Source organism: Microtus pennsylvanicus, chromosome 3 (assembly GCF_037038515.1).
Source record: "Microtus pennsylvanicus isolate mMicPen1 chromosome 3, mMicPen1.hap1, whole genome shotgun sequence".
Taxonomy (NCBI): domain Eukaryota; kingdom Metazoa; phylum Chordata; class Mammalia; order Rodentia; family Cricetidae; genus Microtus; species Microtus pennsylvanicus.
Window position 1 is genome coordinate 74,828,849 of NC_134581.1, and position 16,040 is coordinate 74,844,888.

The 16,040-nt window shown below is 41.6% G+C and overlaps 1 protein-coding gene and 1 pseudogene across 4 annotated transcripts in view; both read right to left on the reverse strand.

Annotated features, from left to right (window-relative positions):
• Sik3 (SIK family kinase 3) overlaps positions 1-16,040 on the reverse strand; it is a 220,860-nt gene that overhangs the window by 57,933 nt on the left and 146,887 nt on the right. The gene's annotated exons all lie outside the window — the stretch shown is intronic.
• Positions 11,987-13,027, reverse strand: LOC142847074 (POU domain, class 5, transcription factor 1 pseudogene; annotated as a pseudogene).

The following is a 16,040-nucleotide window of genomic DNA, read 5'->3' on the forward strand; positions in this document are numbered from 1 at the left end:
TTAGCAAAGCACACTGAGGTATGAGAGCACACCAGAATACTTAGGGACGACTACTACCACTGCTAGAGCTCTGAACCAAAGCCATCCGAGTCACCATCAACAGAAAACAACTTGGGACACAGTCGTATCATAGAACACTATATAAAAATTGAACAAATGAAGCAATATAAACATGAAATGACACACATAGGACAACCAATATGACTCCACTATTCTACTCATATATAACTAAAAACAAACAAACTAGCAGGGCATGTTGGTACACATATACAATCCCTGCAACCAAAAACCTGAGGTCAACTGGGCTACACAGCAAACCCTGTCTCAAAATAAATGCTAACAAAGAACACTATTTTTATTTACTTGTTTATTTATTTTTGCATATTCCTTCTTTCTTTCAGTTTGTCTAGCTTAAGGTATCAAGTCAAACAGATACCCAGAAGAAAAAAGAAAAATCTGGATAGAATAATAATTAGACAACTAAAAGTGGATGAAATTTTGGCAAAACTTTCAGCTAATCTTTGCTAACTTTTTGTTGTTGGTGGGTTTTTTTGTCTTTTTTTTTTTTTTGGTTTGGTTTTTCAAGACAAGGTTTTTTTTTTGTGTAGCCCTGGTTATCCTAACTTGCTCTGTAGCCCAGGCTGTCCTCAAACTAAGAGATTTGCCTGCCTCTGCTTCCCAAGTGCTCGGATTAAAGGCATGTACCACCACTGCCTGGCGAGACATTTTTTTTCCGACTATACTCTTTAAGTTGTACAAATCCTAGAGGTAGAGTCAGTAGAAAGCACAGCCTGTCCCACTCTGTAAAAGCACAGGCTCTGTCTACTGGGACAGGTCCCTTTGTCCTGAAAACCTGGAGTGCCAGGATGCGTCACTCTTGTGCTGGGTTCCCTAGACAAGTGACCTTAAACTGGTTGTGTTGTCATGGCCAGGATGGAGAACACCACAGGCCAAACACTGGTGAAATGTAAGAACACAGAAGATGGCAACTACAGTGAAATCACACAACACGCCACACACAGATTAAAGCAGAGAAAAGACTCAGGTCAAGTAAACACACTTGCAGCTTTAGAGTGTTCTTATGAAGAAGTCGAAAGCCATGAAGGAGACCATACTCACACAATAATTCAGGGTAGACCAAGTAAATCATGCTACATTTGCTTGACTGTACATTGATTTCCATGTGCTATTAAACAGTAATTTGATGGAGCATCCTGGAGAAGATACTTGATATAACATAAAGGGGAGAAGCAGTATTTGTACATATGTGGATTATATATCAAAACCATGCCATAGGAAGAAATAATTTCTGAATGAAGGGCATCTTACAGGGAAGATCACATCTACAATGTTCAGAAATCTTTGACTTAAATTTCCAAAGGTATGTGTACATCAATTTATAGTTAATTATGTTCACACACACACATATAGATACACATGCATGTATGCATACATACATACATACAAACAAAACCTTTTGGTGGGATGTTAAATAACACCTTTTGAATGGAATGTTGAGACCAGGTTGGCCAATTTTTAATCCGCCTACCTTAGTCTCCCAAAGGCTGAGATGTTTGTGCCCTATGCCCAACTTAAAACATCATTTTGAACAATAAACGGAAACACCCAGCAGTCCTTTGCAGAGAACTGATACTAGCTAGTGTCAACTTAAAAAGATGACATTCTTGGGGGCAGGAGAGAGTAGGAGGAGAGAGGGGAGGAAGGAAGGGGAGTGGGGGAAATGTATAGCTCAATAAAAATAATAAAAAAAGAGAGATGACAATCTTTATTGTTTACCTACCAGCAATGGGAAAAGATGTGTGGCCTGCAGAGTCAACCCAAGGTGATAAATGACATAAAAATTTACTAAAGAAACCAAAGAAAAAAAAACATTAAGGGCTGGTGAGGTCCCTCAATCAGTCAACTGACTGCCATGCAAGCATGAGGATCTGAGTTAAGAGTCCTCATCGCTGAGCGTGGTGACAAAGATTTCTAGCTCCAGTGCTGGGGACAGGGAGACAGGTGAATTCAGAAGCTGCTGGTCAGGCAGCCCTGCTTAATCAGGCAGGCCTAGGTACCAGTAAGAGACCCTGTGTCCAAAGGTGGCCAGTGGGACAGCACTTAAACAACGATCAATGATATCTTCTGACTTACACATGCCCACACATGAACATGCACACATGCATGTGGGCACACACAAAGGAAATTGCTTAAGTTAGATACTCACCCCACACAGCAGAAGCAATATGGGTGGAACAGTCTTCTTATGTGGCCTATGGCCATTTATTTCTCCACCCGTGAGTAACTCAACATAATTTGCTAAGTCTCTTTTCCAACCCCCCAACACCCAGTTGGTTAGCATTTGTCTGCAGGCTTAAATGGTAATGTAGTCCTTTTCTCATAATGCAAAGCAGAAGACTAATTTGAACCCTATGCTCATCATCTACTATGGTTTAAATACCAGGGGTTGCTATTGATTTAGAGCCTTGAAAACTCTTTGTTCTAGGCAAGACGAGGAGCCTGCAGCTACATAAAGTAGCCATGCTGTATCCTAAAAATACGCGCATCGTCAGCTGGGTATGTGAAATGTGGCAAAGAAAAGAGCAGAGAGCTGGCGGCACTAATTTAAAAATCAGGACAATTCCAAGAGCAAATTTTCTTGTTTGGTCCACCACTTCAGAGCAATAACCTTGACTTCTTTCTGGTTGACCAAGGAACAATCCAAAGCAGATGTAAACAGATGAGGCATAACCTTCCGCCAGCTCCAATGTTCTCAGCGTTCGCAAAGCAGTACGGTGTGGTGTAATTGACAGCCAAGCCTTCTGGAGGCCTAGGCCTCCCTTCCTGCTACAATATATAAGTGAACAGCTGGGAGATGGAGCAGAAGACAGAGCAAACTGGGAATATACACACGTCTCTAAGTGACCAGCCTCACTAGGAAGCACTGTGACAAGATCCTTCATTCTGTCAAATCTGAAAGCTTCTGAGGACCACAATTGCAACTAGGGACAAATACCCCAAAGCAGAATTAATTCTGGCCCTTGTTTGATTTCTCAATGAACTTACAGGGAAAAGGGCTGTGCTTGCTGGAAATGACTCAAAACTAAAACAAAACAAAACAACAACAACAATGAGGAAGAAGAAGAAGAACAAAACAAAGACCAAAACGAGTATAAGAAATATATAAATAAGAATTAGGGTGTATCACAGGTTGTTAAAATGGAACACATCACAGAAAGGGAACTAATTCTATAAGCCATGTAACTCAAGGCTTTGTGATTATTTTTATTGTTGTTATTATTGTTTGCTTTTTTTTTGAGGAATAAAACATCAGTAGGCTGTATGGCTCTCAGGATCACAGCTGATGAAGGGAGAGTTTGATATCTCCCAGGAATCATAGTATGAGTTCACCATGAAGACAACTTTTGGGAAGTCCTTGGTATTTAGCAATTGCTCCAACCCCTGGCTGAACTTCCTGAATAGAAGCTAATAAAGAAGTAATGGCAACTAGAGACTAGCAACCTGAAAAACACATTCAGGGAAAATCCCTTCAGGGGAAAATTTAAAACTCAGACATTATCCTATTCTGGGGGATTTGGGCAGATATTACATTGACATTTACAGTGAAGAACTTACTGGGGTTTCCCAAGACACGCTAGCAGGTGGGACCACCAAATTCATTATTTTGGGAGGAATAAGCCAATTTCCTCTGCGCTAACACAGATAACACTACCCAGCTCACCTCATAACAAAGCAAAACTGAAAAGCCTTGCCAATGTCAGTCTCCATGTTAAACTCAGTGTTGAGTAGATTGAAGGGGACTGTAATTAGATACTGGAGATAAGAGAAGACAGCACCCACTGGAACTGTTAGAAACCATGGTCACAATGCTAAATCGTAACAAATTAGAGCCATAAAGGTCCATGGCTCAGCGAGCTCCTCAGACTTGCAGGTTAGCGTACAACTCAAAGTTTTACTGCACCTTTCACAGGGCACAATGTATAAAGACCTCTTTAAAGTTTAAAGAGAAATTAACGATACCAGGTGGAAACATAGTATTTAAATATAGTATTTTTCAATTGAAAAATCATTTCAAAATGATAGCATATGCCTTTAGTTTGAGCCCCCAGGAAGCAGAGGAAAGTGGCTCTGTGAGCTGGAGGCCATCCTTGGCTATTTAGTGAGATCCTGTCTCAAAATAACAGCAAAACCCCAGCCAGCTAAGCAAACACACACAAAAATAAGATATATGGGGCTAGCAAGACAGCTCTCAGTGGGTGAGCATCCAAGTCTGATTATTTGAGTTCGATCCCTGAGAACCATGGAAAGGTAGGAGAGAACCCACTCAACAAAGCTGTCCTCTGACCTCTGCAAGTTTGCACTGGCGTGCACACCCATACACACACATCATGAACACACATGCCAATAAATTAAATTAAAAATTAGGACATAGCTTGATAAGAAAGAGTCTACATTTGGAGAAAGGAAGGTGGGAGGGCATTTCTCTAGCTCTAAGGTATGGCCTGTGAGTTAAAAAAAAAAAAAAAAAAGCTTTTCTTAGGCCAAAGCCAAAAGATAAACATAATTCACATTCCTAGAGTCATCAAAGTTGTAACCCTGAGAGACATATGTGGTAACAGGAAAGTACTTCCAATGTCTGATGGTCCACTAATGTGTTCTCAGAACAATATGGATAGGACAGACATGGTCTTTAACATCTCTAAATCAGACTGTGGGTGAGACAAATAATAACTAGAGAATTATGCCCATCATCTGAGCAGCCTTCAGAGGGCAATCGGTATGAGAGAGACAAGTGTGACTTCCTTAGAGGTTTTGCCAACAGTTCAGAGAATCCTACTGGCGCATGATTACAATTCTATCACATTGATGCAGAGCTAGGATTGCTACAGGTTTGAGGCCAGACCAGTCTGGACTACAGAGTGAGACCTGTTTCAAAACAAAGGGGGATGGGGAGGAGAGCCAGGCAGGCAGTGGTAGTAGGCACCTTTGATCCCAGCACTAAGGAGGCAGAGACAGGCAGATCTCTGAGCTCAAGGCCAGCCTGCTCTACAGAGTAAGTTCCAGGACATCCGGGACTATACAGAAAAACCCTGCCTCAAAAAACCCAACAAACAACAAGACCCATCCCTTCTCCCAAAAAAGAGAGAAAGAAAAAAAAAACACAAGAGAATTTCTAATGTGACCAAGAAAAATAAGATTCTCATTGGATTAGAATATAAGGGAAATTCCTTTACATTGAATTGTATAAAACCAGTATTCTTTAACTCTTTTGACTCACATCCCTTTTTGTTCTTTTCTTTTTCCAACGCTTACAAACATCTATCTAGTTCGTTGGATGGGAGTGTGGACAATGCATGTCTTGTTATGCATGTGCAAGCCAGAGGACAACGTGTGGGAGTCACTCCTCCCCTCGATCCTGTGAGCTCCAGTCTCACACCACAGCACCAGAACTTACACCATGCTGGCCTTGACCTTCAGTCAATCTTGCTGCCTCTGCAGGCCAAGTGCTTCAATTTCACCAGTGGGCTACCACACCCAGGTACAAACTCCTTTTAAAACAACGTATTCTACATGGGAAATAGAAAAAGACAAGAATTCCTGAGTAAATTGGGAGCATGGGGACCATGGGAGGGGGTTGAAGGGGAAGAGAGAGGCAGGGAGGGGAGCAGAGAAAAATGTAGAGCTCAATAAAATCAATAAGAAAAAGTGTAAAAAAAAAAAAAACCAAAACCCCACAAAGTATTGTCTTAAAATCTCCCAAGAAAGAAATTTTTAAAAAAAATTCTATTGTTTATGATAAAATAGTTTAGGCCTGCCTTTAGTACATAGAAATCTATCTCAATTCCTCTATCTCTTCCTCAAGAAACAAAATAGTTGATTTAAAGGATCTTGGTATGGTGGGAGACATGTTTAGTTCCAGAGACTGAGGTAACAGGATCTTGAGTTTGAGGCTAGCCTCTGTCTCAAAAAAGCAAAATAAGTGGTTGAAAAGTCCTTCTTCATCAAGTTCAAGACAGAGTAAAGTCACCATTAACAGCGTCCACACTAGCAGCGCCCATACTAACACACTTAGGGAAAATATTCATTTCTATTTGATATATACTGCTTATTTTAGAAGTTACATATGCACTGAAGTTAATTAGTTAAAATATGTAAATCTTTTAATGACCTGGGATGTAGAGTGGATGTATTTGAACCTAAACCACCAAATCAGTTTATTTGAATTATTTTCATGTATTGTTTTTTCAAATGATAAAATGGATTATCCAGCGTAGGGCCATTATTGTAATCATTTACTATACACCATGGATGTAGCACCACAGTATGTACATTTATAGATACATGGATATGAATATATAAAATTTAAATGTAGCACATCTGTATCATGTATGTATGTTCGTCTGTCTATACTAAGTTTTTAAAAATTCGGCTTCTGAGAGCTGGAGAGATGGCTCAGTGGTTAAGAGCACTGGCTGCTCTTCCAGAGGTCCAAAGTTCAAGTCCCAGCAACCACATGGTGGCTCACAACCATCTGTAATGTGATCTGGTGCCCTCTTCTGGCCTGCAGCATACATGTAGACAGAATGCTGCATACAAAATAAATAAATCTTAAAAAAAAATTGGCTTCTGAACCTTAGAAGCATGTCTTGATGTGTTATATAATAACTGTGATAAACAAGGTGATTCATAAATTTTACAAAGTATAACTTGAAGCATTGCGTAATTAATCTTTTAGTCTTAATAATTTGAATTTCAACATTAGTGTTACTCATTCCTTATATAGTCCAAGGGTCCAGAACATATAAATTTAACAAAATACAAGGAATATCTAACTCCTGATGAAAATTGTTATGGCAATCAACTGCCTAAACTGAGCAATGGATTGGCTGAGTAATAAGCCTGATCATAGCCCCCTGCCCAACAGCAGACACAGTTAAATTACACTCAGAGGTACTCCAATAACTGCATTCAAGGAGAGTGGGACCTAAAGAACTACTCCATTTATTAACTCCTAAAAAATAGAAAAGGAGAGAGAAATCACTATCATTTTGGGGGGAGGTCTGGGATGGGTGTGGGGTTGAGACAGATTCTCATTTATCCCAGGCTGGTCTTGGTTATGTAGCAAATGATGTCCTCGCCAGTTTCCATTTCCCAAGCTGGGATTATAAGCATGTGCCTGACCCCCCTCTTCCTTTCTCTCCTTTTCCTCTCCTATAGGGTCTTTGTGTACCAAACGTCAAACCCAGCACCCTGCACATGCTAGACAGACGCTCTACCACTGAGCTATAGCCCCCACCCTTTACTATCACTTTCTGAGATATGAATCTCTAGGAGCACTGAGACCTGAAGACTGGGAAAACACTGGCTCAGAAAGGCTCCTGTACGCTGTTGGAGGTGTCAAATTAATGGTGGGCTGTGTTCAGCCTGAGCAAAGAGCCAAGGACCACATAGCTCAGGGCACTTTTAAAGCAAAAACAAAATACCCAGGCTTACCATTAACAAACTGGTCTTTTCTGTTCCACATTGAGTAAACAGATAGAAATATTATATTTGCTCTCTTATGATCTTTAAGAGAACTGAAAAAAAGTATATTTCTAAACTCATAATAATGAGAACCAGATTCTGGTCTAATAGGGACTTTCTGAGAAAGCAATCTTATACACCTTTTTACTTTTACATTCTCTTACTTTTTGTTATTGTTGTTTCTGCTGTTACTCTGAGTCAGTTCTCTCTACATAGCTCTAGCTGCCCCCCTGCCTCTACATCCCAAGCTGCGATTAAAGGTGTATGCCACCATGCCCGCTAACATCTTCTTATTCTTAAATTATTTTATTACTTGTATATGTGTGTGCATGCAAGCATGAATGTCAGTGCAAGTACACACATCCCAAAACGTCCACCATCCCTTTCATTTTAAGTGTCTTGCAATTTTCATGCAATACACTACAGATATCTTTGACGTAGAGTGAAAGGCATGTTAACCCTTTCCCAATATCAACTGTAGCTGTGGAGTGTGATTCTGTGAGAATTAGCAGAGCATGGTCTTGGACAGACCTAGGGAAGATCCTGTAGTATTTATATCCTCCAATAAAATCAGCAACACACTGAACAAATTAGCAATGCTTTTGCAAAGCAGCCTGAATTAGAAGTTACAGATAAGTGTCTCCGATTTTCTTTCATTTATCCTTTGATTGCTTGAAAATTTCAAAACTTCCAGCTTCTGCAACATTAGTAAGCCTGAAATTTTCTTCGTTTTAGGTATTTGTATTATCTAGACTATGAAGCAACAGTTTTTATTTGACCTATTCACATGGGTTTGCATCTGATGGGGAGCAAATTATGTTGGCTGGGAAGTGCTCACATCCTTACTGACTTACAGTGTCCACTGTGGTCCCAGAGACAAAGCAATCTGAAAGCTGGAGCTATTCTTCAGGGATAGGGACACATACACAAGCTCATGAGTATACTACCCTACCCTCAGTTCAGGCCCCTCAGCCAGTGCAGAGGAGGCAAAGATCGTGCCCAGACTTCCATCCACAGCTTCTTGTTTTTGTCCAAGGTCTCAAAGCAAAAGTTTCCATGTTTTTGCGGCCTTCTGCATCCTTCTCTTTTTCTACTCTGGACCCCTCTTTCCCTCATTTTCCAACTATCTCCCAAATAAGAGTCATTCGTTAATAGATACCAGCACAGAAACCCCAAAGGCTCAAGAAAGGATCAGGTGTAAAGTGCATGAACCAGAGGTTTGTATAAGATGAATCTGCAGCTGGGGAAGGAATTACCCCTCCTTCTCCAATTTGTATGTCTACACATCCTCAGGAGCACAAAACCTACAAGCTAACCAGAATGCATCTTGTTGGAATGTGAACTTTCTCCTACATTAAGCTGTTGATAATTTTAATATTAAAGCCAATACAGACACAACATGGAGTAGAACACAGCCTGAAGCATGGGAATAAGATTGTGTAAAAGAGGTCTTTTCAAGCTATTCTATCACTCCTTACACACCCTAGCAGGCTGAGCTCTTTCCTTCTGCTGTGTGGAGACCACAAGGAAAGATCTGGCAAGGCAGCTTCTGCACTGTGAACCCTTATAAGTAGCTTCTGTGAACCCTTATAAGTGCAGTCATTCTTGACCGCTCACTTACAACACAAAACTACAACTGACAAAAATGTTTCCATTTTAACTTTAGAATCTTTTCATACAAAATACACACACACACATTAACTTTTGAATAAAAGAATATTGATATTTGATTTATAGGGTTTTAGTCTTAGGAGCAAGATTCGGGAGAGATGATTTTAATTTAAAATTTACTTATGTACATGCATGTACTTCTGTGGGGACATGTGCATGGTGAGTGTAGTGCCCTCAGAGGCCAGAAGAGGGTTGCAGATTCCCTGGGGCTGGAGCTGTAGACAGCAGTAAACCACCCAGATTGAGTGCTGGCAACCAAACTTGGGCCATCTGCAAGAGCAGTTCACACCCTTAACCTCTAGACCATCTCTCTGGTTACCAGAAGAGATACTTTTTCAGATTATTCTACTATTATTTGTATTATTCTTTAAAATTAGTTTACCTCTGTTGTGTGCATATATGTAGGAATATTCATGCATCTGCATACTTGTGGGGAGCCAAGAGTGACTCCTCAGAGTTGGAGTTACGGGGGTTAGCTGGGTCTGTCCCATGGTGCTGGGACTCCTACTCTAGTCTTCATGGATGCATGGCAAGCGTTCTTAGTCCGTGAGTCTCTGGTCCCCAACTTTCCAACCACTTAACACGAATCAGGGTTATCAGCACTCACTACACGAGTGTCACATGCCATCCCAGGGACACAGCAAAAGTTAGGTTCAATTATTACCTGAATTTAAGAGTCCACAATTGTCTTCTCTGGTTTCCCACTTACAGCCCATCAGCCTTGAAGGTGTGAGGGCTAGTCCAATAAAGAGTTCTGGGTCAGGGAGTCAAGAATGGATTGACTGATGAAGACTGCATGAGATTTCCCTGGGATCCCAGCACAGTCCAACAGTCTCTCCCACCTCGTCTTTCTCGAAGGTGTCTCAGATTTTCTGATGGACTGCAGAAGGTCAAGGGACTCAAAAACTGTTTTGATTTCCTACTTTTTAAAAAGATGCCACTCTCACTGCCCTGAGGCCCCAACTTTCCACTGTCCCTTAAACCTATGCACTCTGGAATCCTTGCAAAGGGTTGGCTTTTCTGTAGCTACCCTGGAGGTCCTTGCCGTCTCCTGACTGCCAACTAAAACAATAACACGGGAGTGGAAACTGTCTTGTGGAGCCCACTCTTGGAGTCGACATTTAAAGGGAAAAGTTTCCAACTTCCTTAGGATAAAGAAAATAAGCTTCTACAATTTTCAAAACATTCTCATTACGTCTGAAATTTGAAAGCGCTTTTCTTTAGGGAGTAAGCCAGCTCTGTTTAATGCTTTTCTTAGATATATATATTTTTTTAAAAAAAAAACATAGAAATCTCACTACTTAATCTTTAGAAACAAGACTTAAATTACTTTAAAGTAGCAATGTATCAACCATTAAACAAGAATGTTGCAAAGAAATTTATGTTTACTGTTGATGGCTAAACATAATTTCTATCCGAAACAAACATTTGATGGGAAGTTCTTTCTTGATGGCTCAGCCAGTCAACTGCTGCAGCCCTAGAAATTCTCCTTGCTTCCCCGTGTTCGTCATCCTTCCTACTTTCCTGTGTCTGCTGCCACCATCCTCATGCAGGACCCTACCACTCTGCAGCATTTTTAAATGGCCCTATTACCTTCCTGTCTTTGCTCCCCAACCCTCTCTCTCTATCCATCCTGAAGTTATCTTATTAAGTCTTAATAGTCAAGCACTTTCAAACTCCAGTGGAAGAAAATCTATTTCTTATACATGGTTCCCATGTCTTTTAACAAATGTACTGCACATGCCCAATGCATCCACCTGTGCCACGACACATCTGTGGAGGTCAGAACCATTGGGAGTTGGTTCTTTCTTTCTGCCTTGGTTCTGAGGCAGATTCTCTCTTGATTCTGCTGTGAAATCCTAGCAGGCTAGCTGACCCGCTAGCTTCCCAGTGATCATCTTGTTTCTACCTTCCATCTCACCGTAGGAGTGCCAGGATCAAGGATCATGTGATCCATCCCATGGCTTGTTTGCAAATGCACCATGTACATTCTACCACACCTATACCTCGCTTCCCAGGGGAACCAAAATAAAACCCCACCTCCGGCCATGTGCACCTGGCCCTTGCCACTTTGGTCACTGTAACTCCCTCCATGTTGGCTCTTTTCACCTCTAGCCACGCTGGCCTTTTCCATTACACTTCTTTTCTCTTTTACCTTTTGCACTGTCTTCCTTCAGCTTGGAAGGCTTTACCTGTCCTGACAAAAGCTGTCTCTCTCCCACAAATCATTCATTCACATTACTGGGACTACATCTTTCACGGCCCTTACTAAAAGCTGTGTGTCCCTCCTCATCAGGATGACAGTGAAAGGGACAGTTTCATCTGAAGCTGCATCCCCAGGATCTCAGTGCCTACATAACGGGTACTTCATCCATATTCGCTAACTGAGCATCTGGAAGGTTCTCCTCTACCCTGTTGATTCTATCATCCTTCAAGTCTTACCTCAAATGCTACATCTTGAGTAGGGTATTGAAATCTGAATCAATACTGGTACTGGGAATCTTATTTTTCCTTTCTTTACTGTGTCCTAAGCTTCTTTATGTTAAAAACAAGAAGATGAATGATGGGCTAATGATGAACGGCATCACTGAACCTCACCTTCCATCACACCTCCATATACTTCCTGTGTCCCCTCACCCCCTTGCTCTCAATCCCTCCTCAGTAAATGAAGAACTCATCTCAAGGCCATGGTAGCACAGCCTTCACGTTCTCTCGGTAGACCTCCTTCCCCTTCCCTCTGTTCACCCCATCTCTGTGCAGGGTTGGTGCCTCAGTCTGATGCCGTGGGAGAAACCAAAGCAATGACAGAAACTGAGAGAAAGGCTTCATCCTCAGTAAAAGGGACCTAAGAAGCAAGGGCTCCTGTAGCCTAGGACACCAAAATGGGCCTCTGGTGGCAGAGGAAAGGACACAGGGCTCCTGGGAAAGGAGACCCTGCAGCCTCCTACTCCTCTCGTTGGAGAGGTCAATGTTTGATCACCTGCCCTTATGGTGCTGGCTACAGAACCACAGTGGGACCACACCCTTCTGCAGCCCGAGATGCTTGGCGATGATGCTCATCTGCCGCAGGATGGGATTCGGGCACTGCAGAAACATGTTCCCCAGGTTCCCTCATGCAATTCTCCATGCTTCTCTGCTTTTTCTTGTGGGGCTGTACCAGGGTCTCCTTTTTGCACATCGCCTGAAGGTTCTCAGCTTTCTCCAACCACTTCTCCAGCAGGGGCCGCAGCTTACACAGGTTCTTGAAGCTGAGCTATAGGACCTCAAAGCAGGAGATGGTCACCTAGCTGAACACCTTTCCAAAGAGAACGTCCAGGGTGAGCCCCATGTCAGCCTGGGAGTACGCCAAGGTGATCCTCTTCTGCTTCGGGGGCTTGGCAAACTGTTCTAGTTCCTTCTTCAGGGCTTTCACTCCCTGGGGCTCTCGGGACTTGATTCCACCTCCTCCAACTTCACAGTACTGAACTGGACAGGACAGGACCCAGAGGAGGCCTCCTTTGAGTTGCTCCCCATTCTGGCTCCTGCATGGCCCTTGGACTGCAGTCTTTAAGCCAACTTGTGGTATTAGGCCCAGTCCAACTTGGGGTCTACAGTATTGTTATTCCTCCACAGAACTCATATGGCGGGGAACATGAGGAGAACCCTAATACCTCCAAGGTTGGCCCAACCTGTGGCCCAATTCCAGGCCCTCTTGAAGGGCCTTAGAAGCTTAGCCATGTTCGAGGATCCACTCATCTTGGCCTGAGCCCTCCTGACCTATCACCCCTGGCAGGGATGAGAAGGCAAAGTCTGAAGGGAGGTATCTGGCCATGGGGAAGGTGGGCACCCCGAGCCAGGGGTCTGATTATTGAGGTTCTTCTCCACAGTAGGTGTGTGCTAATGAGGCAGCATGGGTCAGCAAACAGAATGCGCGTAGAGATCCTGTAATTCCCAGTGTGCTGGAGTTTTATAAACTTCAGCCTGTCAAAGTGTATGGTGATTACAACATATCATTAATGGGGCAACATGTCACAGTGTGCCTAATGGGATGTCTCTTTCACAGAGAACTTTACCTGAAGCTGAAGCAATTAAACACTATCAGCCAAGGATGTGGGCTGAGTGCTGAAAGGCAAGGTATGCTCCCTTATGTCTGTCTGTCTGTCATCTAAAACATGAAAAACATAAGGTTCAAGGCTAAGAATCCACTCAGAAGTCTGCATGAATGCGGGGCCTAATAAATTAATTTTGGAAGTTAAGACCTCTGGAAGATGGCGGGGTACTAAAGTTTGTCAAATACACTGTATTTACATGTACGAAAGCATTCAGTGATACACGTGGAAGGCTCTGTGCAGCACAATTCTGATATCTGTTAGCGGCCTGAATGTTGGGGCCCTAGTGGACCTCAGATCCTTGTGGGCAGGAGTCACTTTTCACATTCTGTATGGTTCTGAGCAACCCGAACAAGGAGCCTTTGGAAACAATGGGCAAGGCCCCAGCTAACCCGACATATCCTTAGCTCCAGATTTTGCAACTCTGCCTGAAAATGCGGCAGCCTACCTAGGAGCCACTCACAACAAACACCACTGAAGAGAGTCTATGGGAGACTGGTTTGTTACTGCCAATAAGAAGAATTTTTAAATTCTAAAACAAGGAAGAAAACAACATATAATGAATTTTTCTTCTCTCTGAAAATAGATGTAGAAAAATTAATAAAAAAAAAAACCTGGGAAGTATGAAGCCATGCTTGACCCTTCTGCTAGCTATCCATGAGTCTACCTTCACACCAAGGGACCGTAATCTTCACTAGGGCCAGCACTAGACTAGCATGGACACTCAGGATACCTTTAGTAGTTATAGTGGCAACTATGAAACATGGGTTACCATAATAATTGATTCAAAAATGGAAAATACAAAGAAAATCAGAAAAACTTACTCATCTTCTACAATGAACACAATCTTACTTATTTTTTGAGATAGGATCCCATTTTGTAATCTTGGCTGGCCTGGAATTCACTACGTGGTTAAGGCTAGCCTTGAATTCACAGCAAACTTTCTGTCTATGCATCCAAATGTAACAGTTACAGATATGAACAACTATATCCAGCTGATATATGCTTTAAAAAGTTTTAGACTGGGTGTTTGTGGTGCACACCTTTAATCCCAGCACTAGGAAGGAAGAAGCAGGAGAATCTCTGAGTTCAAGGCCATCCTGGTCTACAGAGTGAGTTCCAGGACAGGGCTACACAGAGAAATCCTGTCTCAAAAAGTCAATATATATATATATATATATATATATATATATATATATATATATATATTGTGTCTGTGTATATGTATATATGTAGTTAGGCATGGCACTGCTCAAGAGGCTGAGGCAGGCAGATCTCTGTGAGCTCAAGGTCAGTCTGATCTACATAGAGCAAGACCTGCCTCAAAATTTTTTGTTTTATAGTTATCTTTTTTATTGGGGTGGACAACACATGTGTAATGTGTGTGGAGATCAGAGAACAACTTTCCAGGATCAGCTTCCTCCTTCTACCATGTGGGTCCTGGGGATGGAACTCAGGTCATCAAATACCTTGAACAGCTGACCCACCAGAATGCTTTAAAACCAAAACCACTTAGATATTGGCATAAAAATGTTAATTTCTTACATTTCTTAATTGGAATTTTATTAGTTTCAAATTAAGTTGCTCCATAACATAAATGGTTTAAAGATGAGCTGCTAAAGACCAGGGATCCTTCTTTGTTGGTACCAAGGATTGAACCCAGAACCTAATTCATGCTACATCAGCATTCTGTAGCTCAACAATTTCCACCCTTTTTTATTTTTAGAGATAGGGTCTTAATAAGTTGCCCAGGCTAGCCTCAAACTCAAAATCCTCCTACCTTTGCCTTCCTAGTGGTTAAGATTATAGGTGTACCCCTTCCCAGGACTAATAAAACATCTTAACAAAATGAACCAAATGCATTTTTTCCAGGTAGAGATGGTGGCATATACCTATGATATAAGCTTTCTAGGAGACTGAAATCTGAAGGCTCTTGAGTGAGAGGCCAGTCCGAGCTATATACAAAGACTCTTTACACACACACCCCAAAACAGACAACTCATTTTCTCTCTTGTATGAGTCTTTCAACTACAGTGGCTTCCTTCTAGAACTTCAATACGGTATCAAAAATGACCACTGAAAAGACTGTAGTTCTAATCTCTTAAGATTATAGTTGATTTCATTTCTTACCAATCACATTCTATCAAAAGCATCTAACCCACTCTGCATTTAGCCATGCTCTACTTGGCTTCTACTAAAGGCTTTTCTCACAGTCATCTATTAAGTTCAAGGAAGATGTGGCAGGTACAAACGAGAATTCTAATATATGTGCAAAAAAAAAAAAAGCTCACGCAATGACTGAGAAACCACATAATAAGGGCATGCAGAAGAAAGAATGTAACATCAATCACTTAAAGAAAAACATTAAACACAGTAGCAGACCAGGAGCTGGAGTCCCAACTTAGTCTTTGTTTTGCTCTGAAAACAAATACTAAAACTGTAAACACTTAAAATGAACTTTAAAATTGTGCCAAAGTCTATCTTTTAAAACCCAGAGAGAGACTGTGTAAGGCTGGCTGCCAGCACCCCAGTGGTGTTCAACAACAGACTTTCACTGCAACTCCTCAAATTTGTTTTACTTTTTTTAAAAAAAAAAAATTAAAATCACCTTGCCCTAATATTTCAATAATTTCCAGTTTCAGTTACCAATGACCTCAGGTTTTAGTCTCAGTTTCTCAATGGAAAAACTAAATGACACAGGAATTTTCCGTAACATAATCAGAGTGGATCTAACTG